Source organism: Macaca fascicularis, chromosome 5 (genome assembly GCF_037993035.2).
Source record: "Macaca fascicularis isolate 582-1 chromosome 5, T2T-MFA8v1.1".
Lineage (NCBI taxonomy): Eukaryota > Metazoa > Chordata > Mammalia > Primates > Cercopithecidae > Macaca > Macaca fascicularis.
The window spans coordinates 181,471,255-181,488,126 of record NC_088379.1 but is presented as its reverse complement, the minus strand read 5'-3'; the positions used below and the strand labels follow the sequence as shown (position 1 = coordinate 181,488,126).

At 34.9% G+C, this 16,872-nt stretch overlaps 1 protein-coding gene across 3 annotated transcripts in view; it reads left to right on the top strand.

Moving 5' to 3' along the window:
- The window catches only part of VEGFC (vascular endothelial growth factor C), a 122,354-nt gene that overhangs the window by 100,942 nt on the left and 4,540 nt on the right, over positions 1-16,872 (top strand). The window lies entirely within an intron of this gene.

The window sequence follows — 16,872 nt, the reverse complement described above, 5'->3', positions numbered from 1 at the left end:
GCTTTCTTCAATCTCAAATATAAAAATATATATGTGTGTGTGTATATATATGTATATATACCTCCATGTTTCTTATTTCAGCAAGATTTGAATAGTGAAATAGTGATTAATTACTTGAAAAAAATTATCTTAATATCATTTCAAATTGATATTCAAACCGTTGTTTGTTATTCAAGTTTCCTTTTTTTTTTTTTTTTTTGGAGGGGCAAATGGCCGCATATACTTCATGTGATCATATAGGAGAACTTACCATGTTCTCCTATATGATCATATTCTGACCCTGTGAATAGTTGATTATGAATTCATATGCATTACTACCTAAGACCTGAGAGCTTTCTGCCCCAAAGTAGGGATGCAACCTTTGTTCCTTAGGATATGCAGTGCATGTGGATGAAACTTACAGAACTCTACCATTTGTAACAAATGTATAAATAAATTGATCAGAAAACATATATATTACAAAAAAAATTCAGAAAACCTTGCATTTTTTAAAGACTCAACAATAAATGTCATATGCAAACCATGGTCTTCCTCACTGAATCAAGTTGTACTGCTCTGCTTAGTGTGGCAGATGGGGGACGCCTTGTTTGTCCAGGGACAGTTTAGGAAAACCTGGAGGATAGCCTACTTTGAGTGACAGCTGTCTCCTTTTACGTGAGAAAGCAAAGATCTTCCATTTATGAATAGATGTGTGCTAATACAAGCAAGAGACCACTACCACCTGAACTCAAGAGGATGCTGTATGTGCAGTTTCATCCCCGCAGGCCCGAGAGTTCTGTTCACGTTCCTCAGCCTGAGCAGAAACCCTCAGTGACTCCTTCATTCTGAGAGTTTTAGCCATTATCTCCATACTCATGGTCTCCAAAGTGACGTTTGAAGATCTAATCATATTTTTGACTTACAATATTTTATCTAAATCTATCTTCTATTGCTATGTTTGTAATTATATTAGCTGTAAGTACAAATAGAAAGACTTGTTAAATCCTTTATTTCTACATTATTCATGGCAGTGTTTTCTCATTTTCTTTGAGGCCTTGAAATCACAGTTGTCATTACTTCTTCTTCTTCTGTTCCATCTAAACATGATTGATTAGTTTGGAGGAGGAGGAGATATGTGTTCCAAGCTAAACTTATATTTCATTTCCATCATTGCCATTATCATCCACTTCATTATGCATGTCTTTGATTTAATGCAGTGATGTTCATACTATTTTTCAAGCATCAAGTCTTTCTCCTGTTGTATAATGTCACTGTTTTATGAAGTAAGCTTTAAAAGGCATCATTTCATTCATCTCACCAGAAGCAGTGACTTTCAATTGCTCAAAGAACTGAGCAGAAATATCTCACCATCCTATTCTGGTGTCAGCCTTCCTTTCTTGTTTTGTCTTCCATTATTCACCCAGTCTGTGTTTCACCAAGTCCTCTTCCCAGAACGGCAAGCTCATTTCCTGCTCTGTATCTCGTTTCTGTTCTGGCCCTGGCTTGTTTTCTGACTTTCCAAAGCCCTCTCCATTTCTCAGAGTTCAGGTAAAGGTCTTTCTCCTGCATTTGTCTTGTCTAAATACCACGGCCACCTTTGCTTCTTGAATACCCATAGCACTCACTGAATTAACTTCATCCTCACGTGGCTTTATCAGGGTCTGCACGTGGAACTGGATTATGAGAGTGTTTCCAGTAAGTTTATGTCCTCTGCAACATTCAGCTAACAATACTCAAAAATACATGAGCTGTTCCTGTGCTCTCAGCCCTTTACCTGCATTGTCTGATTTAACCCTTAACAAAATCATCTAGAAGGTCAGCAGCAGCGTTTGCCTGATTTTACAGATGAAGGAGGAAATCACACTCCAAAGCTGTTGGCTAAACAATGTACATAAATGCTTGTTAAATAAAATGACTTATTTCCTGGATGTATTTTATAGCATTTGCCATGTTTTCATGATTACTTATTCATATAACAAGTATCCTATACACTATTTGAGGTCAAGAAGAGACAGGAAGCTACAGCAAAAAAAGCCTAAGTCTTAGAGTAAGCCGTATCTGATTCTGAATTCAGATTTGCCATTAATTCATTCTTTATGATTGGCTAGGTGTTTTATGGCTCTGAAACTCAGTTTACTTATATATAAACTGTAAAGATGTAAAGAGGATTGAATGAAGTACTGAATGCTTATGCAGTGCTTAGCCAAGTGTCTGGTATCCAGAAGGTAGTCATTAAAGGGCAGATTTATTATTACCATTAATATCCAAGTCTGATTCATTTCCTCATCCATGTGTTTTCCAGTATTTTTAAAACCACTATTTACAGTAAGAAATACATTTTATATTCCAAACCAGGATGTGTGATATACACACACATAGTGTGTGTCTGTGTATATATATATATGTCAATATTAGAGAGTTTTAAATTAGATAGCTAGATAACTTCACATGTAATTAGTTATGTATGAGCATAAAACTAAAACAAATTATCATTTAAAAGTATTGTCCTTAATTATAGTGCTGCTCAAGCTTTCTCATTATCACAACCCCAAGGATCTTTTTATAAACATTTTTTTCCTAATCACTTTCCCCATAAAATTTTAATATCACAAATATACTCTGTCCCTCTTTACACTATATGTATATCTGTGCTTTATATAAAAAGGAAGTATGAAGTTTACTTTTCTATTCAATATAGGGTTAAAAGACAAAATAAAATGTTTAAATTTACATTTAAATTAAAAATTTTTTCTCTCTTAACAGCTAACATAAATTTATAATTGTATTTGCCAAGAAACTTAAGGTAATCTATTTCAAATTACATATGCAAAGTAGCAATTCATATCAACATATAATACAAATATAATAATTTATAAAATCATTCAAAATCACTATTTTTCCAGCAAAAGTAAAATACTTTTTTAAATAACTTCTTTAAAAATGTTTGGAGAGCTTAACTATTAACTTTGCTCAGTACGAGAAAACAACTTTTAACTTTATATAGCTGATAAATATTAATTTAGATATTGCCAACTTTTTCTTTACATCATTTTACATGTAATGGTATGACTAACATTTGTAGAATTAATAATAAAATATAAATTATTATTATTTAATTCTCAAAGCTCCAGTCACACACGAAAACACCAAGGACCAAGCATAAGCAATATCCACTGGACAACCAATGGCAGCCAATAGGCCCACATAGGTATCACTTAGTAAATGACTTTGAAATCACTCAGTCAATCAAGAGAAAATCCTCCAGTCACAGCCATCTAGTCACCACCATTTCATAGCTCATATATTGCAAATACTTGGGGTATGTTCCATTGCCAATGCTATTTGTGTAATGGCCAATAAAATCCAAGAGAATTTAAGTATTAAGGAATATTATTTTCTTGGGTTTTGGAGAGACAAAAATCATTGAGATACTAAGATTTCAGCCCCACCCCGGCCTCATACCCAATTTTTACCCCCTTAGGGATGATTTTACTTCTTTTATGAATATTTGCCATATTACATGTGATATACGCAAATATTTTTTCTTTTCTGTTTTTCTTTGTGAAAATATTGGTCTCAACCCATTATGAATTATGGCCCACAATTTAATAAAAGCTACACTAGTGATAATATATATATGATGGACATGTAAGTATGTTATGAAATTCTAACATTAGTTAAGATTTAAGAAGAACAGTCACCACAACAGTGACTAAAATTAAAAACACTGACAAAAACAAGTGTTAGAACGTGGTGCAACCAAAACTCATATGTCATCAATGGGCATTAAAATTGTTCAACCAATTTACAAAACAGTTGACAGTTTCTTATGAATTTAACAGCTACATATTTATACACAGCAACTTGTGTACAAATGTGTTCTTTATTAGTCAATAACTGGAAACAACTCAAATGCCCATGAAAGATGAGTGGATTAACACAGTTTAGTACATGCCTACAGTGGAACATTGCTGAGCAATGTAAAAAGAATGAACTGCTGATACACACAAGAACATAAAAGGATCTCAGAGACACTGAGTTGAGTGAAGTACACTAGGCTAAAAAGAGTACATGCTGTATGATTTGATTTACATGAAGCCCTTAAAAAGAGGCAGATGTACTCTAGAGTGAGAGAACACAATTCAGTGTGTGTTTTGTGTTTGAGGATGTGGATTGAGATTGACTAGGAAGGGGCATAAGAAACATGGTGAGGTGTTGGAAATATTCTATATTTTGATTGTAACAGTAGTTAATGTGGATACATAAGCTTATGAAAAGATGATAAATTCAAACTAGCATCTTATTGTACGCAAATTACTCCCCAATAAAATTGATTTTTGAAAACCCTAGGTAAAAAATACCTTATTAAGCATAATTTTTAAAGTAGTTTAGGTTTAAAATAGTAGATTTCTCTTTTTTGTTGTTGTTGTTGTTTTGTTTTTTTTTGAGATGGAGTCTCACTTTGTCAACCAGGCTGGAATACAATGGCACGATCTCAGCTCACTGCAACCTCTGCCTTCTGGGTTCAAGCACTTCTCTGCCTTACCCTCCCGAGTAGTTGTGATTACACTTGCCCGCCACCATGCCTGGATAACTTTTGTATTTTTAGTAGAGATGGGGTTTCACCGTTCTGACCAGGCTGGTCTTGAACTTCTGACCTTATAATCCACCCGCCTCGGCCTCCCAAAGTGCTGGGATTACAGGCGTGAGCCCCCATGCCCGGCCAAAATAGTAATTTTTTTAAAACCTTTACAATAACATGTTAAGTCAAATCTTTTATTCATTAGGGAGAGAGATTTCCCAGAGTCATCCATAAGCTGTACGTGGATTCACTAAGATAAAGAACACTTCTAGATCCTGTTAGAGAAGAAAAAGATGCACTTGGCTGGCTCTGAACTTAGAGCACGTAGAGTCAAGTAAGAACAACAAATATTATAGTTACATTATTATTGTTTTATTTTACTAAATATTACAAAGCACCAAGCCTCTGCCACACATTGCCTCATGTTCATACAAATACTGCTGGTAGCTCCATTCTTGATACACATCACATAGTACAGAGCGAAGGGTATGGATGCTGTAGGTGGCTTCCAGTTTTGAGAATTTATTCTCTGATTTCTCTTTGAGTTTGAGTAGGTTCTCTAAACTTTGTTGTGACACATTTTTTTTATCTACGAAAGAGCACATAAGAATGTTATGTATAACATCATACAGTATAATATTTATAAGCTAATCTTCACTGAAATCAATCTGTTCAATAACATTATACCATATTATATATTAATCTGATATTGTATAATAGCATAATGTAATACTAATAACTCCTAACTCAAGGATGTTGTGATTTTTATAACCAGCAATTCATGTTAAATATTAGCACAGTGCCTAAAACATAATAAGCATTCAATAAATGATTGCTGCTGTTTTTACTAACATCCTACAAATTTGGAAATTGAGTCTTAGAAATGTTAATGTGTGCAATGCTAAGCAGCCAGAAAACTGCCAAGAAAATATAAAAATTAAAATCATTTTATTTCTGACACCCATGTGTTCCCCCCAATATCTTCTAGCATTTCTAGTATTTACAGAAAAACTTTCAAGTCTCAATATCAGAAAGTATCATAAAAGCCAGAGGAAGTAGCAATTCTTTCTAGCAGACACAGTTAGATACCAATTTTCATATTGGTGTTCTAGCAGATTATTTTTTCCTATTATTTCCTCTCATATTTTCTTCAAATTCAACTCCATGTATTTCCATGGCCCTTTAGTAGAGACTGTCTTTTCATGGAGGGAGCCATTTGTGATTAAGCAGCGATCCCCTAGATTTTCCTGCTTGGTAGTAGTGTTTCTTTATTCATTCATGAGACATTTATGCCAGGTCTTCTGACTCCATAACACTGTACTAGGAAATGTGGGGTACTTTTAAAATGAATAATACAATTCTTTAGCTAAAAGAATTCATGCACCAGAGTACAAACAAACATATTATTTCTAATATAATAAGTGTCTAAAACACTATGCTGTACTTCATTCACTCATTCAACAAATAGCATTTGTGTTTCTACTAGGTACTAATAAAGTGCTAGACCATAGAGATAGAAAGATACACAGAATTGTTACTCTGGAAGAAATTCCATTCTGGAGCCAGGCATGTAAACATACGACTGAAATCAGTGAAATAAGTGCGATGAGGAAGCGTCCTGGAGACATGGGTACAGTAGAGAGGGTATACATGAGTCTGGAGAGGTCAACAGAATCACATATGACAGCCTAGGATGGGCTCTTTCTTAAAGTCTCTTGAGAACCACTAAAAATATATATGCAGAGATGTGGTATCTGCAGTTTTGTATTATAGAAAGAACAGGCTGGTGGCAAGGGAGTATGTGGATTAGAGGAAGCAAAATGGGAGGTGGAAAAATTCAGGAGTAATCTTTTGAAATAATCAAAGAGAGAAATAATAAAGATGGTGGCCATGGCAGTGGATATGGGGATGGAAAGAAAAGAGGTGGAAAAGACATTAGAAATACAGGAACGCATATGACTTGGGAACCGTATATGGGGAATGGTAAAGAGGGAGAAGTTGAAGATGAAACTGTATGGATGATATTCAAAAGACAAGGAGCACCTGTTCGTAGGAGGAACTAAGGAGAACTGAGTTTTTACACGTTAGCTTGAGTGCTTGTAATATTTGTAAGACATCAAAGTGCTAGAGCAATTGGAAAAGATGACTTCAACCAAAAGAAATATAGGAAGTAAGAAGACAAGAGGAACCACAGATGAAACTGTGGGGAAATCAATATTTAAGAAACAGTAATTGGTAGAACAGACACAATAATCTGGAGAAACAATCTGTACAGGAGACTGAGAAGAAGCAAGCAGAACAATCAGAATAACAACAGAGAGAGAGACCACAAAAGCCAGTAGAGACATGAGTTCAAGGAAGGAGGAACTGGTAAGAAGTGCCAAATATTAGAAAGGTTCAAGAATGACTGGGACTTACTCTATTAGCTGGACAACATGAAATGTAGATGTTTATTTACTAATAACTTACCATAATCTGGGCACAGTAAGGGAGAATGTGTTTTGAGAAAGGGGGAGAGAAAGCAAAAGAGTGAAAGAAATTCGCATTTACACATGAGAAACTAAATCAGAAAGGGTAAGTAGATTTCCCCAATGTCACACAACTAAAAAAGTTGCAAAGCAGAGATTCGAACTAAATTTATTGGAATACAATCCATTTCTTTTGAGGTATGGTTATTACTGCATTTTTATTGTTTTTAATTGATACATAATTATATGTATTTATGGGGTATATGTGATATTTTGATACATACATATAATGTGTAATGGTTAGATCAGGATATTTTGGATATCCATCACCTCAAACATTTATCATTTCTTTGTGTTGTAAACATTTTAAATCTTCTAGCTATTTTGAAGTATATAATAAAATGTATTAACCATTGTTACCCTGCTGTGCTATGGAATATTAGAACTTGTTTCTTCTATGTAACTGTACTTTGGTATGCATTACCAACCTCTCTTCATTCCCCCTACAATTGACCCACCCTTCCCAGCCTCTGGTAACCATCATTCTACTCTTTACATCTGTGAGATTCACCTTTTGACTCTCATAAATGAGTGAGAACATGAGATATGTGTCTTTCTGTGCCCAGCTTATTTCACTTAACATAATAGCCTCCAGTTCCATCCATGTTGATGCAAATGACAAGATTGCATTCTTTTTATGGCTAAATAGTACTCCATTGTATATGTATACCACATTTTCTTTATGATTAACTTCTACAAATTAAAAAATATCAAATACCAAGGGCAAAACAAAAACAAAACAAAATTTGCCCTTCTACCAAAATTTGAATGTAACAACTCTTTTGTCATATTTACTAAAGATACAACTGAAATCCCCAGTCGTCATTCTTCACTCTTCATTCCCAGAAGTAACCACCACTCGAACATTGTATTATTCTCACTCTTCTCTATTTTTATGGCACTGGATGTATTAACATACCAGGAGATATTATACAGTGCAGCTTTGAGTGTTTCGTATTTTAAGTTAAAATGTTGGCATTACATTTTTTCTCTTGAGATTATGTTTTACAGATACAGTCATATTGCTATTTATAGACCTGGTTTACTCATTTAATAACTATATAGCATTCCATTAAATAAATAAACACAAGTTTTTATTTTTCTTTTTATTCTATGACAATGTACTATAGGGAAGTCAACATACACTACAGATTAGCAAGAGAGTACAATCAAAGAGGAGAGAGTGGTGTCAAATAGACAAGGACCTTGAAGTTAATACTGCTAAATTTATTAGTTACTTGGTTAGCATGGACAATGTCCCTAAAGATGTAAGAAAATAACACGTTCTGAGGACAGTTAATAAACCAGATTAATTTGGATCTTGAGCTGTGAAAGCAATTGGATATTAAATGAAAAGACAATGCTGTGATTCTAAAGCTTTGAGCACCAGCCTAGGGAATGTCACCTATTCTGTAGAAGTATTAGGGGAGCAGAGGTTGTTTCTGGGTAGAGGAATGAATGACAAGACAAATGTTCAGCATAGCCAAGAAATCTTGAATTTTTTTAATGGATAATAAATATAGAAGACAGGTATTATTGCAATTTGGAAGACAGTCACATTATGGTGGAAAAGAGAAAAAGGATGGAAAAAGATGAGAAAAAAATGAATAAACCTAGCCCGAAGGCTAATTTGCCTATTTATTTATTTGCTGCCTTTGATTTCGTTTATTAAAATGTTGACATTGTTTACTCAGTAAAAGTTACTTGCTTGCAAGAAGTTACACTTACTAGGGTTTGTTTAAGAAGATTTTATTCTTATGAGAATACATCTTATTTCCAAGGAATAGAGTAGATTTATAGCCAAGGAAACCTTCGATTTGGAACTTGAGGTCTCAATGTCTTTGGTCTATTAATCTTTAACAGATCCTCAGTCCAAATGCCTAGACACTTAAATATCCATGAGTTTTACTTTTAGCCATAATGCTTCACTCTTTCCTTTTTAATTTGAAGGTTATACATTATGGCTTCACCAAAAGAGAATGAAGCAAAATAGCATAATAACATTAATTTAATAAACTGTATCAGAGCAGAAATGGAGAGATAGCTGAGCTTCCAGTTAATTGGACCACAGTCTTGTACTAAATTATCAGAAACTACCGTTTTTCAGCATTTTAAAATATGCATCTTTAGTCAGCCCTGAGAGTATTCTCTTTGCCAGTTCAAAATCTTTATGTCCATATGCAGTTATTTTTGAAATCATAAGTCATATGTCTGTTCATCCTCTTTCCTACAAAGCTCATTATGTAAACCTTGTCTCACACTTCAAAGGATCACCTGTTGATATGAATGGATTTACCAGTGGAACTCAGGAAAGAGATTCCAGGCTGTGAGCATTACTGTTTTTCTAAAGGGAAGGTAACTTTGATAAATAGTTTGCCTGCCTTTGGACAGTCTCGTTTCTACCTTCTAAAATACGATAATTGAAAGCATCGCATTCCTATGACTTGCTGATAGATTGTGAGAAATAACAGCAAAATATATACAGCTGAGGAGATTGCATCAATATATCTCTGCACTGAGATTATGGCAGTGATTTGCCTAGAATTGGTTGCTATTAGATCAAAGATTGTCATAAAGTTTAAAGTTACATTCAACCAAACACATGGACAATTTTTGTTAATAAATATCATATTAGACCAGATTTACCAGTTTTTTTCTAAAATTTAATAGACGTTTTTTAACCATTTTGGTTTACAGAAAAAGCAGAAAGTATAGAGATTTTTCATATAACATCTTATCCTCTTCCACGAATTTCCTCTATTTTTAACATCTTGCGCTAGCATGGTACATTTGTTACAGTTGAGGAACCAGTACTGACATGTTATTGTTAACTAAAATCCATAGTTTACGTTAGGGTTCCCTCTTTTTTGGGTGTAAGTTCTGTGGATTTTGACAAATGTATAAATGACATGTGTCTATCATTACAGTATCATGAAGAATACTTTTACTGCCCTAAAAGTCTCCGTGTTCCACCTGTTCATTTCTCCCTCCCCTGTATTCCTGGCATCAACCAGCCACTTTGATGTCATATCAACTCTTATACCCTCATAACATGTTTTTATTGTCGTCATTGTTTTGTTTTTCTTTTTCTGTTAATGACGTGTGTCTGTTACAAGGTAATAAGACCAGAGGCTGTTGTTGAAGGATGTTTTTTCTTAATTCCTGGTTGCTTATCCTTGAATTACATGACAAGCTGATAAATCCAGTTACCATGGAATTTCCATTGTTTCAACCTGCCAATACTTCTCTCAAGCTTGTATATCCAAGAAAATATAAAAAATAATAGAGCAGAAAATCACAAACTTCCATACTTATCCTACTCTCCCTGTGTCCCCATTCCCAGTTCTGGTGGCTTTCCAACTCAATTAAATCCTGTACTTAGCCAGTTGGTAACCACACAATGTGACATGTTTTATATCCAAGTCAGTCTTAGATTAGGTGAACTTTTGTATGTGGCAGATTACTGCTTAATTTATACTCAGACAAAAAGGAAAAAATTAAACATATAAACACAATTTTTTTTTTTTTTGAGAGTCTCATGCTGTTGCCCAGGCTAGAATGCAGTGGTGTGATCTCAGCTCACTGCATCCTCTGCCTCTCGGTTTGCAGCGATTCTCCTGCCTCAGCCTCCTGAGTAACTGGGATTACAGGCACGTGCCACCACACCCGGCTAATTTGTATATTTTTAGTAGAGATGGGGTTTTGCCATATTGGCCAGGCTTGTGTCAAATTCCTGACCTCAGGTGATCTGCCCATCTCGACCTCCCAAACTGCTGGGATTACAGGCGTAAGCCAGCATGCCCAGCCTAAACCCATGTTTTAAATTAATGCAATGATTGTATTAGCCTTTCAAATATTGAGAGTGGCAAAATTGTTACAACTATGGAGTTTTCATTGATTCATCCTACTCGCCATCTTTTCCTTTAATGTCTGAACAAACCCCAGCTCTGTCCACTGTTCTCCCTGTCAGTAGACTAACGGAACACGACCAAACAGTAACACAACAGACACAAACACAAGTTCATGCGGAATCAATAAAAATCAATAGAACGGAAGATAAGTCTATGTGTTCTTCGATACATACTATTAAGCGTGTGCCTTTTTAACAATTTATATGAAACCTAAAATGTATGTATTTCTGATTTCTACCTGTAATACTGAAGAAGTTACTTAATAATGTTGAATATAAAGGCCACTTTTATGTAACCACTTTCCATTCACTATTAACTGCTGTTTCCAAAGTATAAGCAAATCAGTCTCTGTGTTCATAGGTACATAATCAAGTGTATACAAGCATCAGGCATAACAAACTCAAGATGAACACGACAGTTCAAAGACATTTGGTATAAAATTGTTGAAGCATTTTTACCCAGCGTTCTGTGGCTCTGACAATGAAAGAATATAGTTGCTCTTCCAGCTGCTATTCAGACAGAAAGCTTGGGCAAGAAGGGTCTGTATCTATATTCTTCATAATATAATTACAGGTTTCAAGTTCAGATAACATCAGCAGTTGGCATTTGAAAACCAAAACCCTATTTTGCTATTTATCAAGATTATTAATATAGTCAGATTTTGCTTATTTGTTTCTTTTTTTCTTTTGAGTCGGAGTCTTGCTCTGTCACTCAGGCTGGAGTGCAGTGGTGTGATCTCAGCTCACTGCAAGCTCCACCTCCCAGGTTCATGCCATTCTCCTGCCTCAGCCTCCCAAGTAGCTGGGACTACAGGCACATGCCATCACGCCAGGCTAATTTTTTGTATCTCTGGTAGAGACGGGGTTTCACCGTGTTAGCCAGGATGGTCTCGATCTCCTGACCTCGTGATCCACCCGCCTCGGCCCCCCAAAGTGCAGGGATTACAGGCGTGAGCCACCGTGCCCGGCCTATTTGTTTCTTTAATAAGGTACGAACATCCTGTTGGATAACCCATTGAATAACATGAAGATGCTCTGAAGGAGTATATGAGAGCTCATGGTACCTGCCTTGAAACACGGGTTTCACTAATGCTAGTGGCTGACACTTCCCATTGAACAAGACTAGGGGTAGGAAGGCTATTTGAGGGACACAGCTATGGAACCATAGGTGCCACATAGTAAGCCAAATTTTCATTTGCTGTGTTGTTGTGAAAAACCTTATTAAAAGAGCTTCCAATGAGAGTACTTGATTAATAATGCAGTTCGTATCTATAGAAATAATTTGCTTTTCAAAAAAGTCATGTGTTACAGTTGAATTCATATTAAATTAATGTTATTCATTTTGAATGATCTGTGAAGTATTTTAAGAGAGATCTGGGGAAGTAAATCAATAAGTAGTTTAACATAAATCAAGGTGCAGTTAATTTTTTTCAATTAGAAATATATTACAAAGATCCTGCCATTTGCAACAACATGAAATAACCTGGAGGAAATTATGCTGAGTAAAATAAGCCAGACATAGAAAGATGCATATTGCTGATCTCCCTTATATATGGAATCTAGGAAAGTAGAATTCATCGATACATAATAGAAGAGTGGTCACCAGCATCTTGGGGGTGGGGGACATGGGGAAATGTTAGAGGGTGACAACTTGCAGTTACAAGGTGATTATGCTCTGGAGACCTAACGTATAGTACAGCATAGTTACTCTACTCAATGGTATTCTCACGACACCCTCCCAGGCCCCCACACACAGTAACTCTCTGAGGTATGGATATGTTAATTAGTTTAATTGTGGTAATCATTTCACAATGTATACATATACCAAAACATCACTTTGTATAACTTACATATGTACAATATTTATCAATCATACTTCAATAAAGCTGGAAAAATGCGTGAATATTATATATGTGTGTGTGTGTGTGTGTGTGTCAAACATTATAGCAGATTATAGCTCTTTGAAAAAGAATAACATTTCAGCTCAGTTCTAAGGCCAAACAAAAGGTGATAGCATGTTTTAGTTCCTTAAATGTGAATTTGAGGAGTCAAGAAATCTCCAAGTGTAGGAAAACCTCAGTGCCAAAAAGTGTAGAATATGAAAGAATCACAAAAATAGCATGCACAAAATAGCCTGCTATGATGTTCAAAGTATAAGAGCTAGTAATTATTAACCAACATTTAGAATATAATGTAGCAGAACATATTTGGAACACATTTATCTGTTAATATTTCCAAGGAGAGAGAAACGCAAATAAGATTTTCTTTAACGTTAATTGTTCTTTAGTTTGAAAAACGCATATACTCATATTTTTGTCATCTGATTTTAACCAGCAAAAAGCAATAGCTGCCAAACGAAAGTCAAGTGAAGCTGTGAAAATAATTAATGAAACAAGTCTGGTAAAAGCATCTTTATCCTTCATACATGTTATAGGCAGGATTGTGGTTGTGTCTGTGTGAGTGTGGTGGGGTCAGTCAGGGGATAGGAAAGTTAGTTTATTCACATGATTCTCAACGTATATATACCTTGCAAATAATTGTGCAATTCCCTGCTTTGCAGACAAAATGTCTTTGAATCAATGTGTTTTATAAATACACTATACAAAAAAAAACCATAAACCTTTAAAGCATTTATGCACTTTAAATTGAATTTAAAGTATTAAACACTTTAATATTCAGAACTAGAAGAGAAACTTCAGTAAGGAGAAATGCTTTGGAGATTAAAATGTAAAGGAGATAACCAAATTTTACTAAACCTTCTGTCCATCATGACCACATTTCCTTTCATTCTAACATAACAATATTTTGAAAATTTTGACCCCCCCCCATTTTTACATGAGAAGTTTTAAATGCCAAGAACTTGCTTCTCACTTTTGAAGCAGGGTGCTTTCTTTAGGAACCAGTCAGTATCACATGCATTCTATTGGTTTGTATTTTATTATTTTTATTATATATCCTTCTGTTACATTTTAAAATGCATTTCTGAGCCCATGCCATTGATTTCATGATTCATTAATGGGTTGCAAGCAGCAGTTGGAATAGCGCTGGTTTAGGTAGTGGCAGTATAAATCACATGTTGGTAAAGTGAAAGATATCTTTCTACCAACACGGTATAATGACCACTTGATGCCAACATGGCAGTGTGTTACTTAAACCATATATCAATCAACATTGAAGCAACATGACCAAAATGGTTGTGCCATCATTTATAGAAGAAGATTGTGAGTTTCATGCAGCGAGGAATAATTGCATTGCTATTATAGAACTTAACATAAGTTGTAACTTATTTGATGGAGGGACACTAACAATCAAGAGGATATAAATTTTAAAAATAATGATACTTTTTTGGACAATTGGTAAGTACTGACTGTCTGCATTTTATCTAGAACAATACACGTTCATGATTAACCAAGAAAATATTGACAAAAATGTGCAATGAGTAGAGACTTGCCCTTGAAATTCCCTAAAATTAGTAGGAAGGTACAGTGTTCTCCAGGAAATATTGGTAAGTGAAAAAACAAGGTTTACAATAATGTGTAAGGGATGCTATCATCTGTGTAACAAAATGAGAAAAAACATATATACAATTTTTTGGCAAGAAGATACCCTGAAAATATAAACCAAAAAGCTAAAAAAAGAAACTTGCTGATGATACAGAACTTCTCTGACTGTATATTTTTCTCATAGTCTTAACTCTTATAATTACATCCATGTTTGACATTTTCAAAAGTAAAAGCACAAAAGTACATAACATATTCAGGATAAAACAAATGACAGTTTATATGAAGACGGTTAGAAGCCAAGGTTTTCATGGAAGTTATTAGTATGAAGTCAAGGTAGTACATTAAAATCCAGTAATGTTAATTGGATTTGGAGGTAACAGTATGAAATGTTTTCTCTAAAAATATACACAAGAATCTCTTGCTTGAGATCAGTAATCTATTCCCAAAAATAGATATTGAGAGCACGTTTCTGTTGTTCTAAATGGTAACAATTATAGTGAGTGGAAGGTAAACCAAAACATAGCTATTTCTTGTAGAATAATTGATACCTAATAACGCCTGTAGAAAAGTGACAAACTATCTTGATAAAATCTAAATTGTATATTGTTTCTTAATCATCCAGCAATTATTGCTGTTACTAACATACAGTTGCTTTGTATCTAGTTACATGGACTGTGTGTGTGCTGTACGAGAAATTGTTACTTTATGGCATAGCATAGCAAGTAACACAGCAATCAAAAAGTTAAAAGTCAACATTTAAATAAAAGACCCATAATACACTGTTTTTCACCATGCTAAAGGAGACATGACTCTTGAAGAAACTCAAGAAGGGACAAAGAAGGGTCAAATCAGTCATTGCTGTTTGCAGAAGGTGATGGGTGGATGGAGGACAAGTGGGCCATCTTAGACAAACTGTCATATTAAGAGGAATGAAGAGACCTTCCCTATGTCTAGTACATGCTGTAGTGACTGCTGGACAGGAAAGCTTTGCTCAATCTTCAGAAATGTTCAAGCTGAAGGAAGATATTGAAGCTGCATTTTGGTTGCAAAATGCAGGTTTGCTTGTTTTTCTATTGAAAAATTCCTTCATGCGATGCTGTAAGAGTTATCAGGCTATTATTAAAAGAAAGATGTATTGTCACACTGAGTATGACTGCAAAACTTTCTTAGCAAATGGCCTGTTTGTTTATACTCAATGCACGTGTTAAGGTGGCTACATAGGATTCTTACTCTGTTCTAAAATCAGTTTGGAATGTAACTCAACATTCTTCCAGCACATAAAGTTGTTTACAATATTATAGAGTGTGAAAGACGTAAATAAATACTTCCATTTGATGTCTACACCAACATTAGATGAAAAAATGAGGTAGTGAGAAGTTGGTATGTATTCTGTAAATTAGGATATTTAAAACCAAAAATCCTTCTACTGGGTAAACATTAACTAGGAGAACATTCTACAGGATATACATGCATTTTTCTAGCTCTGCCCCCTGAAAAGATCTAGTAGTAATGTGATGTGATGGCACTAAACACTTCCGATTTCAAATGATAGCCTCTAAAACACTGTTTTCCAACAAAAAGAATTAGGGCTTCTGAAGAAATGGATGATTCCAGGTGTGGAGGAGAAAATGAGCAAGCTGAGCTTGTGATATATGTTCACCCCAGAGAGGGCTCACGTCACGTGGGCACCAACAGAGAGGGGTCTCAGGTAGCAACAGTGGGGCCATTGGACCATCAAAGGAGCAATTGGTGTACTTGATTGAAGCCTGTAGGTTCATAATTTTTACTAAAAGAAGGAAGGAAGGAAGGAAGAAAGGGGAAAGGAGGGGAAGCAAATGAAGAAAGGAGGGAGGCAAGGAAGGAAGCAAAGAGCTAGAACAACAACAAAACAAAATATCTTTGATAACTTTTTGGTGGAGTACAGAGTGGAAATTTTGCATTACTGGAGCCTTTACAACATGGGGATCTGTGATTCAGAAATAAGTCAGTAAAGATACATTTTACATAGATGTTTCATCCAGCATTGCTTGGAAAAGCCAAAATTGGAAATGATGTAGATAGTTACCTAAGAGATAAATAAAACAAATAATGATACATCGTTTGTATGGAATATTACATAGCCACCAAAAATAATGGAGCAGAACTCTATTCAATGACTTATAAAATTGTCCATGAGATATTGTATAATGTAAAAAATAAATTTCAAAGTAAAAGATCTTACCTTATATATTTCACAAGCTAAAACCCTATATGATTATACAAATCCACATGTTTGCCTTAAAAAGATAAAATCTGGTGTCCTATATGACCATACCACAAATAGTGATCACCTCTGGGGTTGGAATTTGATAGCAGTTGTAGGTAGAGATA